This window comes from Haliotis rubra, unplaced genomic scaffold (assembly GCF_003918875.1).
Source record: "Haliotis rubra isolate DU_JTF1 unplaced genomic scaffold, ASM391887v1 Scf8, whole genome shotgun sequence".
Lineage (NCBI taxonomy): Eukaryota > Metazoa > Mollusca > Gastropoda > Lepetellida > Haliotidae > Haliotis > Haliotis rubra.
Window position 1 is genome coordinate 861,753 of NW_025767523.1, and position 15,124 is coordinate 876,876.

The 15,124-nt window shown below is 38.9% G+C and overlaps 1 long non-coding RNA gene across 1 annotated transcript; it reads left to right on the forward strand.

Moving 5' to 3' along the window:
• Nucleotides 1-1,464: 1,464 nt before the first annotated feature.
• On the forward strand, nucleotides 1,465-13,851 carry LOC124261450. Its single transcript, XR_006894327.1, has 3 exons — nucleotides 1,465-1,475; nucleotides 13,263-13,268; nucleotides 13,693-13,851. It is a non-coding gene; the product is annotated as an uncharacterized LOC124261450 (long non-coding RNA).
• Nucleotides 13,852-15,124: the final 1,273 nt, after the last annotated feature.

Sequence of the window (15,124 nt, forward strand, 5' to 3'; positions counted from 1 at the left end):
CATTTCAGCGGCTGGTTAGATTAATTTAATCAGTCCTCAGGGGTGGTTTGTTACGCAGTGTACAGTGATGAAACCGTGTTCTGTTGACGGCTCCCCTCTCCATCCGTGTAGTGTGATGAAGATGTTTCAGTGGCGTTTGGGGTGACGACTACATAAAGAGAACCAATTCACATCTATTTTGAAGCACTCGTCCTTCATTTTGAAGATGCCGGCGGAAGATCGGGTATCAATATGGATCCCATGGAATCTATGTGTCTCGTAAGAAGGTATTTACTGGATGGAAATAGCAAGGTGTTTCTGTATAGCTCGAAGGTCATATAGCTGAAATACTACATTGGTAAAGAACAAACATATAAAACATTTATTGCACTTCAGATGGCATTCTAGCTTTCATTGGAACATATGCACACAATGCCTTTGCGCATATTTTCCATTTTAAAGAGGAATTGCAGTGGAAATGTGTTTTTGAATTTTGAGTTGAGATTCCTAAAGTTTCATCGACCTCTACAGTATGTACAAAAAGTGTATCGTTAGCGCAGTCTCCTTCATCTATAGGAATCCCGTTGGGTTATCGCTGACGTTTAAAGTTTCCGTTTAAAATGTATTGCTTGTGCAATTTCTTACATCATTAAGGGTTTCCGGGTATGACTAGAGGTTACAAGCCAAAAACATTACCTTTGAAGAATGGAGATGAATCTGATGTTGTGTTGACAATTGTGCGTTAAAATGTCTGTTATCGTTGACCTCAACAGTATATATTCAAAACGTATCACGAACACCCTCGGGCCCAAGGTTAGAAGCGCCATTTCGATGATGCATATGCAAAAGTACACAAGGGATCCAGATATTCACGGATATTTTGATAAATATTGGCGGATCCTCATTAAAATCTTTGGCCGACGAATGTCAACCCAACAGTAATGTAAAAGCGGCATTAAAGCCGTCAACCCCTATGGAGGTTTGTCATACACCTCAATAAACACGGAATCAAGGAATCAAGAAAGTGAAGAAACATAAACAAACTAACTATCTGATTGACCATTGGCCCTCTTGTACCACAAGTCCATACTAGTAAACTGGCAGGCCTGTCCATATATCGTTACGTGATAATGAATGAGTGAGTGAGTGGATGAGTTAGTGAGAGAATGAATGTAGCAACAATCTACAGAACACCAGGAATTTGATTTCACACACTGTACCCATGTGGAGAATTGACCCGGATCTTCAGGGTGACCAGCGAGCGCTTTGATCAACAGGATATTCCGCCCTACACCCCGTGTCCTGTATGGCGTCACTTCCGTGTCACGTGACGACACTGTTCAATCTGGGTCGAAGGAATTTGTATAAAAACAAAGTAGAATTATAACAGCAGGTGTCCTTGGCCATGAGATAACAATAACCGTGAAAGTAAGAGGATGAAACCTCTTGGACAAGGGTTTGGTGGATCAGGGGACCACATTATTTCACATTCCTTGGTCAGTGAGGAAATCGCTACTTTCTATCGTTGTCAACGATATTTCACCTGTTTGACCTGTAGATATTCTAGTTTAGACCAGAAAATCAAGCGTTTGATCATGATCAAAGATCTACGCCGTCGAGGGACGATTACCCCTAATACGTTCACCTCTAATTCTCTGCAGATTCCGCACACAATCATACTGTCTATCAAACGAAAAGCAGTTTACGTTTCCAAAAGCTAGCATGTCTCTAAGCTATAGGTATTTCGGGAAGGCAAATCCTTGGATGGGGAAGATTAAAAGGTTTCTGGAGCTGATAGTGGTCGGAATGGTCTTGGCGCGCATTGAAAGCTCACGGCTGTGACTGAGCTTCGTCTATGCACATGGACAAATGTTACCATAATGAACACTTCTATCATGATACAAGAATGATTCTGAACGAAATACTGCTACATGCACACAATCTAGGACTTGTCTTAAACTGTCCGTCGTTATGCAAACGTGATGCTGACTTGTAGCTGACTGTAACTTCAATATAATAGACTGTAATTTGTTTCTCCTACCAAAGTGATTGTTAGTGATGTGGGGCAGGAGAATAGTAAATTGGTTCATCGATCCCATATATGTCTGGACAAGCAGAATTAGCCGACTTCTCATAAGAGAAAGACCGACAGCTTAGAATAATTGACTAACTGAATGACATATAAATCTGAAAAGGTAATAGAATATGTATAAGAAATACACAAAAACGAAATACAATAAACAACGTTGAAACAACAATATTTTAAGAGAGGCAAAATAGATATAATTCTACCATCAGCATATGCTTTAATCTGTTGTAAGGTAATTCATTTGAACCGGGAGATTCATAAATATACGTCTCCTGCTCAGACGTAACAAATGTTCTTTATTTCAAATGAGATATGTATTGGTTCAATTATCACATACACAAACGTTTGAAGGTGTATACAGAGATGTCCAGTTTACAGGCATAAATATATGTCATAAGGTTTTGTTGAGAAGTGTCGACAAGATAAAGGAAGGAATACAAAAGATTTTAAAAGGAACAAAACTGAATCAGTCAAATTGCTGTGAGGATAAGAAGTTATTAACTTATATTCACGCAACTTTCTAGACCTTTGAAGTAGGTAGTCCAGCAAACATAGAGGAGAAGAATACCAGTGAATAGTGACAAATTGAGAGCAACTCTAATCTTATCAGTTCAAAGTAATATAGTTACATAGTTTACTCCTGTCAGATCCAATCACAACAAATGCACCGTTAGCTTGTGGACATGTCAATTTCAGTCGTAAAGTCGAACAGTCGTAAACACTGGTCTCATTTAACCGACATCAGTGTCTTATCCTGGTTAGTCAATATCTGAAACGTTCTCCACGGAGTACAGACCCACATATACACCTGTCCGACAAATAATGTCACTTTCTGACACCGCGATCTCCGTCTTGGGGGTTGTGAATTGCACTCTGATTCCAACTGGCAGTTGTGAAGATATAATCAGGTGATTATTGATGGCTTGCTTGTACACGGAAATGTATAGTATTTATAACTACAATATCTAGGGAATAGTGGCGTCCTCTTGTTCCTGCAAACCAAGCCTAAGCGAGATAAGTATTTCACATAGTAATATAGCGCAGTCGTTACAACGCTTAAGTAACTTAAAGATAACACATTTTTGCAAAGCTGGTACTTACTGTCGAGAAACAATGAAAGAAAGCGACGTTTATTAATGTTAATAAAAGGCAGTATTTGTCGTTTACTGCAGCTGTACTGTAGGCCTGGCTACCGGAAAACGACAAACAGCGTTCACGACGCAACATCATTGCAAGGTCGATAATTGTATTTTTATCGCAGACAGCTTGACAGCTTGATGTTGAAAGTCCGGCTCAGACATTTACAACTTTCATAACACCAACACGTGCATGGTGCTGACAAACTTTTAACATTAATCAGACAGGATCAGTATTCGAACAAATTATATTAGCGTTCTGACATGTGTATGTGCGCAACTCTGCTCAGTAAATTCCTGAGCGGAAGTTGACTTGGCCTTCAGTTTCTCCAGTTAACACATGTTACACCGGCATAGACTTCTTTGTTGTTTCAATCAAGTCTGATGATGGTAACGAGACTTTCGGTTTATGGGATCTTAAATTAATCTAATACTTGAACATTGTTTTCAGACATGCACATATCCATTACAGGGCTTCAAAATTAGAATCAACGACTGTCATTATTTGGTTTGAGGTCATTAAACAACCATTATTTCGGTTATGCCATTGTTCAAATCACAGGTTATCTCTTCAAGATTAGTTAAAATATTTACGAAGGAATTCACTCGAATTTCCTTTTTTCCCTTTTAGTCATTATAATTGAGATCACCTAACGTAACATAAAACATTACCTGCTTCAGCAGGTAACTGCCGTTACTATTTTTATGCTAAGCCAGTCAAATTCAATGTACGACTCAGTCTGGGGATTGAAATTAACAATTAAACAGCAATAAAAATAAATAATGCATGCCGTGTTTTTTTCCTCAAAGCAACGGGATGGCTGATGACGAGGAAAGAATTGTGTGTCATTGATGCTTCATCAAAGAGCCAAGACAATTTGAAACGAGTTTTTATGCAGTCTAACATGTGATTCCGGAACAGGATACAAAAACCTGAACGCATGTGGAATGATGCAGATTTAAGTCAGTGCTTTCTTCGAGGAAGATGTAAAGGGACTTTCCGTACATACGTTCTACTCACGAATATGATCAGCAGTGTTAGGTGTCCACTCTTAGCGTAAAGATACATATGCCCTCACGTCCAGAATATTACCTTATTGTGTGTGGGACTGATGCGCCAGCTGATCGTTCTTAAAATATACTGTCATCATATGTGCATGCAACAATATGTCACAGCAACTACTTTTGAGTGTATTTGAGGTGAGGACAGTTAATTGTATCTGCTGAGATGCTTCATATGATAAATATCGATGTTCTCATGAAGACATATTTTTATCAAGCACCTCAAACATACCAATATGAAGCCAACTAATTCCGTGCAAGAAGGAATGGTTAGCACGAAATCTGTCTTGCAGGCTGTATGCAAATGCTGTTGCTACTAATGCCAAATGCCAAATGTGACCACAACTCTTTATATGAATCTTGATATGTGATCCAGGGATGAAATAAAGATGACATAATTTCATCCGGCAGATGAAATGCAGACGTATGGACATAATTCTTGTCTATAAATCCGAGCATATTGAATATTAAATGTCACTGATGTCAAACCCTGTCAACGGGACGCCTACTTCATTCCCAGAGTCCACTAGAATAGAACTTTGTTGGCATTTGATTGATGTCCCTGGCTACGTACGGAAAAAGAAAAATGTTTTAATCGGATCATACATCAGGGCGTCTGTTTGCTATTGCTCAGAAAAGACATGATCTGAGATATGTCAGCAGCTGTCGGAATGAAGTGAAGCGTCAACACCATATAACAACTCAACCTGTATACTGCTTTCACATGATAAAAACCTGAAACGTTAGACACAAATGCTACACTTGATCCTGAATTATTGTAACAATGATCATACCCAATATTCCAAAAGCAGAAACATATTGTACTGATGACTACAATTATCTATAATTCCCTTTATGTATGATTAAATGAAACTGTGCTGCTTCTAAAAAATATTTCATAATACTATGATGGTCCCGTCTTTTTGAAATTGAAATTTGAAATTTGCCACTTCCAATCTTTATGGATTTTGTTTAATGGTCTTGGGACTCATTAAACATGCGTATATCAAAGTCACAAATATCAACGGCCTGTTATTACTCGTTGCTATCGACCTGTGTATATTTTACAGGTTTTAATACCTTGCTTTGGGTTTCATTTTAAGGCTATGTTAAAAACAATTTGAAAGGATAAACCTATCAATCATTTGTGTTCAATCTTATGTCTATCTTTATCAATAGTTCAAGGCAAACCCATCAGACAAAAACACAGTGATAGGGTTATTTTTTAATGTGAAATCGATTGCTACCTTCTCATCAGACATCCCCGTGAGAAAGCTCCTCACGTTTGACCAAACATAAAACCAATCTGTTTTGTCTGTATGGATTCATGAACCATTTACTTTTGTCTACTATTACATTATAGAATTAGTTTTAACCATCATATGAAGGTATCACTACATTAAATGTTTATACTTTGTTAGAAATGAACTGTATTGTTATTTTTGATTTTGCATAGTAACTGCAATCCAAACCTCCTTAATATCCACAAAAGAGACACATGTCTCGTACGAGTAAATCGCTGTCTCGTGACAAGAGGAATATATCACAAATCAAAAATTCAAAGCATTTGTTTTACTTTTTGCGATCTCAGTTCCATCAAAACTATCAAACGTTATACACCACTATCCCACAAAAAACTTCGTTCCGTGATCCATTGGGCATTTGTTACCATTCGTTTTTACGATTGATAAAGTTGCATATCTACTTTAGAGGGGCGGTGGGGTAGCCTAGTGGTTAAAGCGTTCGCTCGTCACGCTGAAGACCCGGGTTCGATTCCCCACATGGACACAATGCGTGAAGCCCATTTGTGGTGTCCCCCGCCTTGATATTGCTGGAATATTGCTAAAAGCGGCGTAAAACCATACTCACTCACTCACTCTACTTTAGAAGTTGCTGCCACTTCGAATTTCTGCCTGAAAATAGATCAAGCAATTATCGGAAATATAGTCCCTATGCAGTATCTTTTCATGAGAACGAAGCTTATTAACCTCCTGCTCTGTTTACTACGTCGCATCATATAACATCAGTGATAACACAAAATAGGAAATATTGCAACGAATCACCAATAATATATTTACGACGTCGTAATGTAATGCAGTATTTTTCAGCTAGACATACGTATAAAATCAAAGTATTTCCACGATTAATTGACAAATGCGTTCAATATCAATGCATATGATAAAGTGATTATGATAAGGTGGAGTTATTATTGTATGCACCGTCTGGCTGCATACTTAGACCAAAAATAGAGAACACATATCCTTTCCTTCAAGGTTTTATATGTTATTATCTTCTTCGAGTATATATCATGATTCCGAATCAGTGAAAATTGATAAGTGATGTAATTTCTCTCTTGCGTCAATTTTAACCACATGATGATGATGAGTTCACTCACGAACCAACCTTGTCGATCTTCTCTGTTGGCAGTAATTGACAGGAAATCCGGTGGTTGTTAAACATAAATATTTCTTTTTCTGCAGCTATCGTGACCGACCTGTGACCAAAATAGTGACAAAAACACCCATAACGATACATCAATAAATGAATAATGCATGTCGCGGTTTCTTCTTGAAAGAGATCTATGAACTGCTGATGGCACCACAGGTCTATGTCTATTATAGGCAGGAAATACCTGTCTGTGATCCTTTATGTGGAATAGTTGATGACTTGAGTAAAGCATTTATGCATTTTCACAATATGATTGTAGTTCTGGATCTGAAGACCGACCGAAAAATGGTAGAGATGTAAGCCATGATTTAGGCGTTATCGAATCAGTGTTGTTTTCAGGAAAAGGTCTGGTCACTCTTCGTACAGCACGTTCTACCCATAATTTTTATCAGCGGTGTTGAGTCTCATTTCGAACCTTAAAAAGCATGCATCAACGTCTGATGCATCGAATCTGATCATGTGATATATGGATCTTAAGGTGCAGCTGGTATAAACAGCTCTTTAATTAATGTATGTGGATGTGGAATGGTGACAGATGATTGTTTGCTTAGATGTTTCATGTGACAGAGATGTTCTCATGAGATTGTAAACTATGTACCAAGTATCAATGTCTGGTATCTGAAAGTATGGTTGGCACAACCCTCAAGCATATACATTTGATGCAGATATGCCAAATGCTTTTTTATAAAGTTTTTAAAACACTTTTGATATGTTACCCAACAATGAGGAAATAAATGCAATCAAATTTCACCAAGCTGATAAACGTACAACGATGGACTAAGACGATAAAACACTTTTCTTCACATTTCCGTGGATAGGCGTCTGAATATCAAATATCACCCTTGTTAAGTTTCTGTCAACAGGGCGCCTTTGTTCGCTCTCAGAATCCAGTAAAATAGAACAATGCTTCCATTTGATTGAATCAATGTCCCTGTGCTATGTACGGAAAAAGAATAATAATTTGATAAGATAACCGCCATGATGATCAATAAGCACCTGCCAATATGAAGGCCAGTGCCAAAGCAAAACAGTAACTCATCTCATAACTTGACTGCTTTCATGCGGTAAACATATTAGACGTTCAAGACTAGGGAAACAACCTCGACACGATCGATAATGGTTAGTTTTAGTATTATTTCCAATTATTCCCAATGTGCCGGGATGTTTTTTTAATGTTTTTGCATTTTGCTTTGTATAAGTGTAAGTGAAAAAAGTATATTAAATCTAAATGGCAATAGCGATCTTTTTTTCAAACAATCCGATAACATGTGAAAAGGTTTACTGTGTAACGTTGAGTCGGGATACGTTTCCTTTCGAATGTGGATCTTGAGACACGTACAGTATGTTTGAATATGGAAAATAAAGGGCGTATCTTTACTTGTATATGGGAAAGCTTCGTACACTAGGGATCTACGACATGAATTCCTTTTGGAAGAATGGACCATAGCCGTAAGTTATTCTAATACGAGCAGAACACGAGTCGGATATTTGTTACGTGAGATGTAGGCATTGTTTACAACGTCTCTACTGATGTAAATAAAGCTAAGTATTTCATTAATGATCACGTCTTGAATACAACACTTCCTTTAGCTGTATAAAAAAAACTATGACCAGTGGATTATTGGTAGCTATCACCTTTTCTCCTATTGCAGACATATCCCATATCTCGCCTGCGTTTGGAAGCAGTCGTTCTGTCATTTTGTTTATCTGCGTTGCCCAACAACAAATCCAAGCAGAAAACATACAGCCCTCTAAAACATCTGTCTGTTTACGACGTCATCAAGTTGCGAACAAATGTTCGCATCCCAAGAAATAACCTAATGACAGAATGATGTCTAATATTGAAAAAGACTGCGCCTGCCTTTTGCGATTTATAGCGTCCCTGTTTTTTATAATGAGTCGACAGCTTCAATGAAATCTCCATTCACAAATACTTTCATGTTTACAAATCTCTAGGGATGAGGCTAAAAAAGCAAATTTAGGCATAATACCTATGTCAAGACTTTGAAAGGTAATGTAATCAATACTTCTGTAAATAGGCAAACGGAGTATGCACATTCGAGTTGTCCAGTAAATAGATTATGGTCATGATTCCTACAATATCGTGATTGATCCATGGTCTTTATTGATATTTTGACATTTCGCTGAGCATCTAATTAATTGTTTTTGTCCCTAACAAGATTAATGTGGAACAATAGTGGCGACCCAAGAAGTTTATTTATACCTGTTTAACCTATTGTGGTCATATAATTGAGGATATAGTTGCCAGAGGATAGAGTTACGTGTGGCACTGATTCATACATCTATCGAACATGTATCAATTTCTAAGGAACTAGCTATAGATGGAGATGTCGTTTCCACATATCATATCATTTGTAAGAGTAGCCCCAGTTAATATCCATACTTTACAAGTACAAAAGAAATTGTTAAATGTCAAATGGTCGCGATACAGTACAGCCTCCATCCAAGATCATTTATTGATTCTAGAGACCCTTGATCAGCTAGACACGAATAAGCGTTAAGAAGCCTGATTACGGTAAGACATAGAAATTTACGCCTGATTTTATGCTTAAATACATGCTATATAAGAGTCTTAATCGGACGCCTCGGACAAAAGTTATTTAGTGAGTGTCAAAGATCGAGAATATGGTCATCACATACACTTTTCTTGGCCTGAAATAATTTCATAAGATGACATTTGAGGCCATACAGAAACCTGGTCAATTGACCGATAAATCGACATTTCACAATACGTCACTTAATTATTCATGACATTATACAGAAGTAGGTCCATCCCGAGTCATTCAAATGAAACATAATATCTTATTCATGATTTCTCAAAGATGTCCTTGAGGTGTTATTGACCTTCACGGGTGTTATCTACGTATCTAGGGCAGGTTTATATAGTTGATGTGGATCATCTATTGGTGTAGGTACATATATTGTGTGCAGTTACACTCCTTTGCATCAACCTTTGATAATATTTCTTGTAGCCCAAAACACGTGCACATAATGACTGTATTCTTGATCACATAGACTTGTCAAATGTTTGTAGTTCAATTACATATGACTCACATTGTCTGGAGAATCATTGGAGAATTAAATACGGTAACCACAGATTTCATGTCATCCAATGCATCGCTGTTCGTTTCAAGTCACCCATCTTGTTAACACGCCAGAGTACACAAGGGGACAATGTGGGTAAATGCAGATAAGCCCTCAATCAAGTGATTATGTAGATCATTTGTATTAAATCTAATGGGGGACAAATCCGTCAACATCGACGTGAACGTCTGAGATGGGCACGCCAAGTTGCAGGCTGGCAGAACAGGCAATGGGCTCGAGTACTCTTTACAGATGAGAGCAGGTTCCACCTTAACAGACCAGACGGCAGGATACGGGTACATCGACGCAGAGGTGAACGTACTGCACGTTGCTGCGTACAAGAAGTGGAGCCCTACGGCGGTGACAGCGTCATGGTTTGGGGAGGCATAATTGGAGACAGAAAGACAGACTTGGTGATCGTAGACGGTAACTTGAATGGTCAAAGGTACATCGACCAGGTTCTCCGACCAGTCGTCTTGCCATTCCTGCAGCAGAACCCCGAACTGTCTTCCAACACGACAATGCTCCATGCCATACAGCACAGCGCGTTAGGGGTTTCCTTAACGCTAACAACGTTCACGTCTTACCATGGCCAGCACGTTCCCCTGACCTCTCCCCCATTGAGCACCTTTGGGACCATCTTGGGAGGCAAATTCGCGCCAGACCACATCCGCCTGCCATCAGGAGAGCTCTTGCCAGAGCACTGCAAGACGAGTGGAACAGGATCCAACGTCCGGTGATCAGACGTCTGACGTCATCTGCCCGACGTCGAGTTCGAGCCTGTATCGATGCTGGAGGAGCACACACTCGATACCGACTCTAACTTGTGGTAAAATGTGCTCAAATGACTGTTTCAGTGGGACTGTGTAAACTTGTACGTGATCGAATACTGGACAATCGACCCCACCCTCTTTATTTGTTGAATATCTGTACCTTCTTTGGTTATGACTGTATGAATTTACGATATGTTGTAGTTGTTTGATTGTTCTGAAAATATAAATTGTCACCTTATGCTTATGACGTCTTGTTTTTTCTCACGTTGTGAAATTTACTTGGTATCGTTTCTTTTGCCCCTCAGTGTATGCATATAAATGGTTGTTTATTTTCTTACCTAAGCACATTTAACTAAGTTAAGTTTTCAACTACATCTTATCTGTGCAAGACAAAGTTGGAGATATATTTACAGTGATCCAACCGATATATGTTTCAACAACATTGATCAGTTTGAATATTTAGAGCAGAATGTTTATTAGATTAGAAATAGTTATGGTGGATCTTGTCTATCCTTGATCGCGGCTGCTTCTTCAAGCTGTTGCCAGTTGACGATATACAGTTATAAATGTTCTATTTTCAGAAACACTCCATATTGGAATGATACTTAAAACTTCATCCCAGTCATTATATACTAGCCACATAAAGAAACTGTGCATTGTCAAAATATTATCCCAGTTGATAAGTACGATAACAACGTCAAAGGTACATATAAACTTTAATGGGGGGGATCATGAGACCATAACCATTTAGGAGAATTTCAATTGAAAAGTCAATCACAATGACGTCACGAGTCCACAAGCGGGACAGGGGTTAAACGACCATGTCACAAGCTCAGTAACGGGTATGTCCACCATCGGCATTGAGAACAGCAGTGCATCGACGACGCATAGAGCCTATCAAACGTGCAAGGAAGGCTTGTGGGATGTCACGCTAGATTCTCTCAAGTTCTGTTGCAAGTTCAAGAACGTTATCTGGCGGATGAGGAAGACGGCGTAGACGTCGATCCATCTCGTCCCAAACATGCTCTTTCGGGGAGAGATCCGGTGAATTTGCAGGCCAAGGCAGTAAGTCAACGTTGTGGTGTTGCAAGAAATTCATAGCAACCCTTGCCGTATGAGGGCGGGCATTATCATGTTGGAATGTTAACCCAGGGCCATGACGTTGCAGAAAAGGAATTGCCACAGGAATTGCTACAATCTGATCCCTGTAGCCCACACCAGTTAAGTTACCCTGAACAATCACCAAAGGAGTTCTTTGGCGTACTGTTATTCCACCCCAAATCATCACGGAACCACCACCAAAGCGATTCCTCTCCAAGACACAGGCCTGTGCATAACGTTCTCCCACGCGTCTATAGGCACGTTGACGTCCATCACTATGGGAAATGTTAAACCTGGACTCATCTGTAAAAACAACATTTCTCCACCAAAACAAGGGTCTGCGGACATGATTTCGGCACCACATTCGGCCAGCTTGTCGACGACGTTGTGCTAGGATAGGCCGTATGACGGGACGTCGTGGTCTGATCCCGTGATGACGTAAACGTTGTCGAACTGTGTTGGGGTGGATACGGCGAAGTCCTGGGATGGTTCGGGCAGTCATCACTGCAGTCTGAAACCTGTGGCGAAGATGGGTCACCCTTATCCATCTGTCCTGTCTTGGCGTTGTACACGTGGACATCCAGAACGTGGCCGATCGATGACGTCATTTGTGTTCTGGTAGCGTCTCACCAGTGCAGAAATGGTGTTCCGGTGGCAGTGGAAATGTGCAGCCACTTGTCGTTTAGACATTCCCCCACGGACCATCCCAAAGGCCCCATGACGTTGTGCAGACGTGAGATTTGGCATGCTATGCGTAACATGTCTCTGTTATGTTTAAGAATCTTTAATGTAAATACTTTACGTCCATATCTTATTTTAGTCTTTTTGTGAGGAGAAAACAAAAATGAATGAAACAAAGGAAGCCATATCGGACATGATCACTTCAGATTATTCCGAAGTTTTTTCATTTCCTTTTCCTTTTCAATGCTTGTCTCAAGTATTTAAAAAACACCGATGATTGTTATCCTCTCTAATATTACGATTGTGAATAGATTCTAATATTTATTTTTTTACTTTTAATTTCTCCTTGTTCAGTCGACCTCGCTCTGAAAGAAATCTTTCGGAAGCACGTATTTCTCATTTCGATTTTCTAGATATACACAAAACCCTCTCGTTTGCTATAGTTAATATTTGCACTGGGTATATGTGTTGAAAGTTTATTTACTCTTTGTAAATGTACGAATTACCGAAGTAATAATTCAACACAAAATAGACACAGGAATCGAAGCCTTATCAAACATGTCTATTTCTGAACGTATCTAAGTTTATTTTTTGCACTGCATACATGTAGTTTTTCATATTCTAAAATATCGGTAGAAATACTAAATTAATTTTTATATATATACTTAATTTGAAGTTAGTAGATTTTGTGGTGGATAAGGTGTCTGCAATGAACAAAGACAATTTTTACCTGTCTCCATATCTAGTTTTTCAGATTTTCAAAATTAAAAATAATTGTTCCAAATTTTTGTGTATATTTATCTGATATTTTACCCTAATTTATCCTCAACTGAAATGTAATAAAAGTGGGAACTGTTTTTTCTGTGTGTGAAAAAGTACTTTCATTAGTACAAGGTATTTTTACTATTCTTATTTTCTTAATATTCAAAGGATGTTTTCTTATTACCAAATTACAAAATACAATAAATTTTGGCTGGAAATAAAACTGACTTGTATGTGTATTTCAGACCCAATGTAGAAGATTCAGAATTTGTTTGCTATGACATTGACAAGTGGTTGTCATCCAGTGGCCCAGCTCCTCAAACAACTCAGAAGAAGAAAGATGCAGGTCACAAGCTTGTCTTCGATACCAAGTGGAAACAAGGTCGCCCCTGGCTAAAATACATTGAGGATGCAAACGAGGAGGGTGTGAAACAAGCTCCATGATGTTTGTTCTCTTTGCACCAAGTGGAATATGAAAGGACGAAATGGATCCATGGTTTGGACACAAGTTGGATGTCACATTTTCATATATTGACATAATATTCAAATTTTGCAGATTACAGAACTGGCAGAGCACTTTGGCCTGAATGTTGATAAAACACAGCTTGAGTGGAGTCAGGTCAAGGAACTCTTTGCTGAGGAAGTTGACACCTGTTCACCATCCAATATCCTGAAGACTCTGACAAGCCTCAAGCCCCAACTGGGAGACCTCTACCCAAACTTTGTGAAGCTCCTGAGTATCCATGCTACTGTGATCCTTTCGACATCAGAGGTTGAGAGAGTATTCTCCAGGTTGAAACTCATCGTGACAGACCATAGGAACAGGCTGAAAGTAAATAACTGCACCAGGCTACTTATGGTCAGCATGAATGCTAAGTCTTCTACTGACATTGACTTGAGGAAGTGTGTGGCCAAGTTCTTGGCACGAAAGAAGAGGAGAATATGAATGAATAATTTTATGAACTTGCATCAAAGCATGCCAAACAGACTCAAATGATGTCAGCCACAGTAAATTACTGAACCCTTAATTGTTGTGCCTTTTTTGTTTGCTGAATGCCCTTTTGAATTTTAAAGTGCCCTTTTTCTCTGAGTCTACCCTGCCCTTTCACAATCCTGGGGGAAACACTAGCGTTTCAATAGCCGTTTAATTTTTTGAACGATCGCAAGGGCAGGGGTTGTGCTTTCCAAAGTGACAGTATTGTGTGGCATTCATTTGCTCTGTTTCTCTTTCCCGGAATGCACGTGCAAGACCGTATTGCACGTCTCAAGGACGAACCCACTGACGTCACGGAACGTGGCACGTGCATGCATGTTGGATACATGTCACTAATCTCTGAGTTTAAACCCTTATGTGTCAAAACAGGTTTGATATATTTAGATTTTACATTTTTGTATGCACAGTTTTCTTTATGTGCCTAGTATTGTTTCTCGACGAATCATCATTGTCAGAGAAACGGTTACAAATGGTGCCCTGAGCATTTCGAGGGGAGGAGGGGGGGTGTGTTATCATATGAGTGAAAATATTAATTTGTGGAAGTTAGAAAGGGTTGTATCTAATTAGGCATCATTACGGCGTTCACTGCAGGAGAAGAGAGATGTAAATCTTTCTGTTATCGAATGAAAGACAAAACAACAATGAGGTTTGTCCATAAGCATAACGTTTTACTTGATGACGATTAAGCCATGAATAACGAATGGATTGTTCCACAATTCGGTTGAATGTTAAAAAAACTAAAGTAAAGGATTATTTTACTTTTCCCAGAACCTGAAATGTCATTTTACAATCGATACATGGGATTGAAGTAAAAGAGATGTTTCAGATGAACTACAACACAAATTCTTGTCGCAATGTCATTAGATTCAGAGCGAGAATTAGAAATTACTATTTCCGATTTTCAAAAAGTGTGATATCTAGATTTATTTCCAACTGAATAATTTGGCAGAAGCTCTAACATTGTGGTCCCGTTATGGTTATGGTACTCATTCAT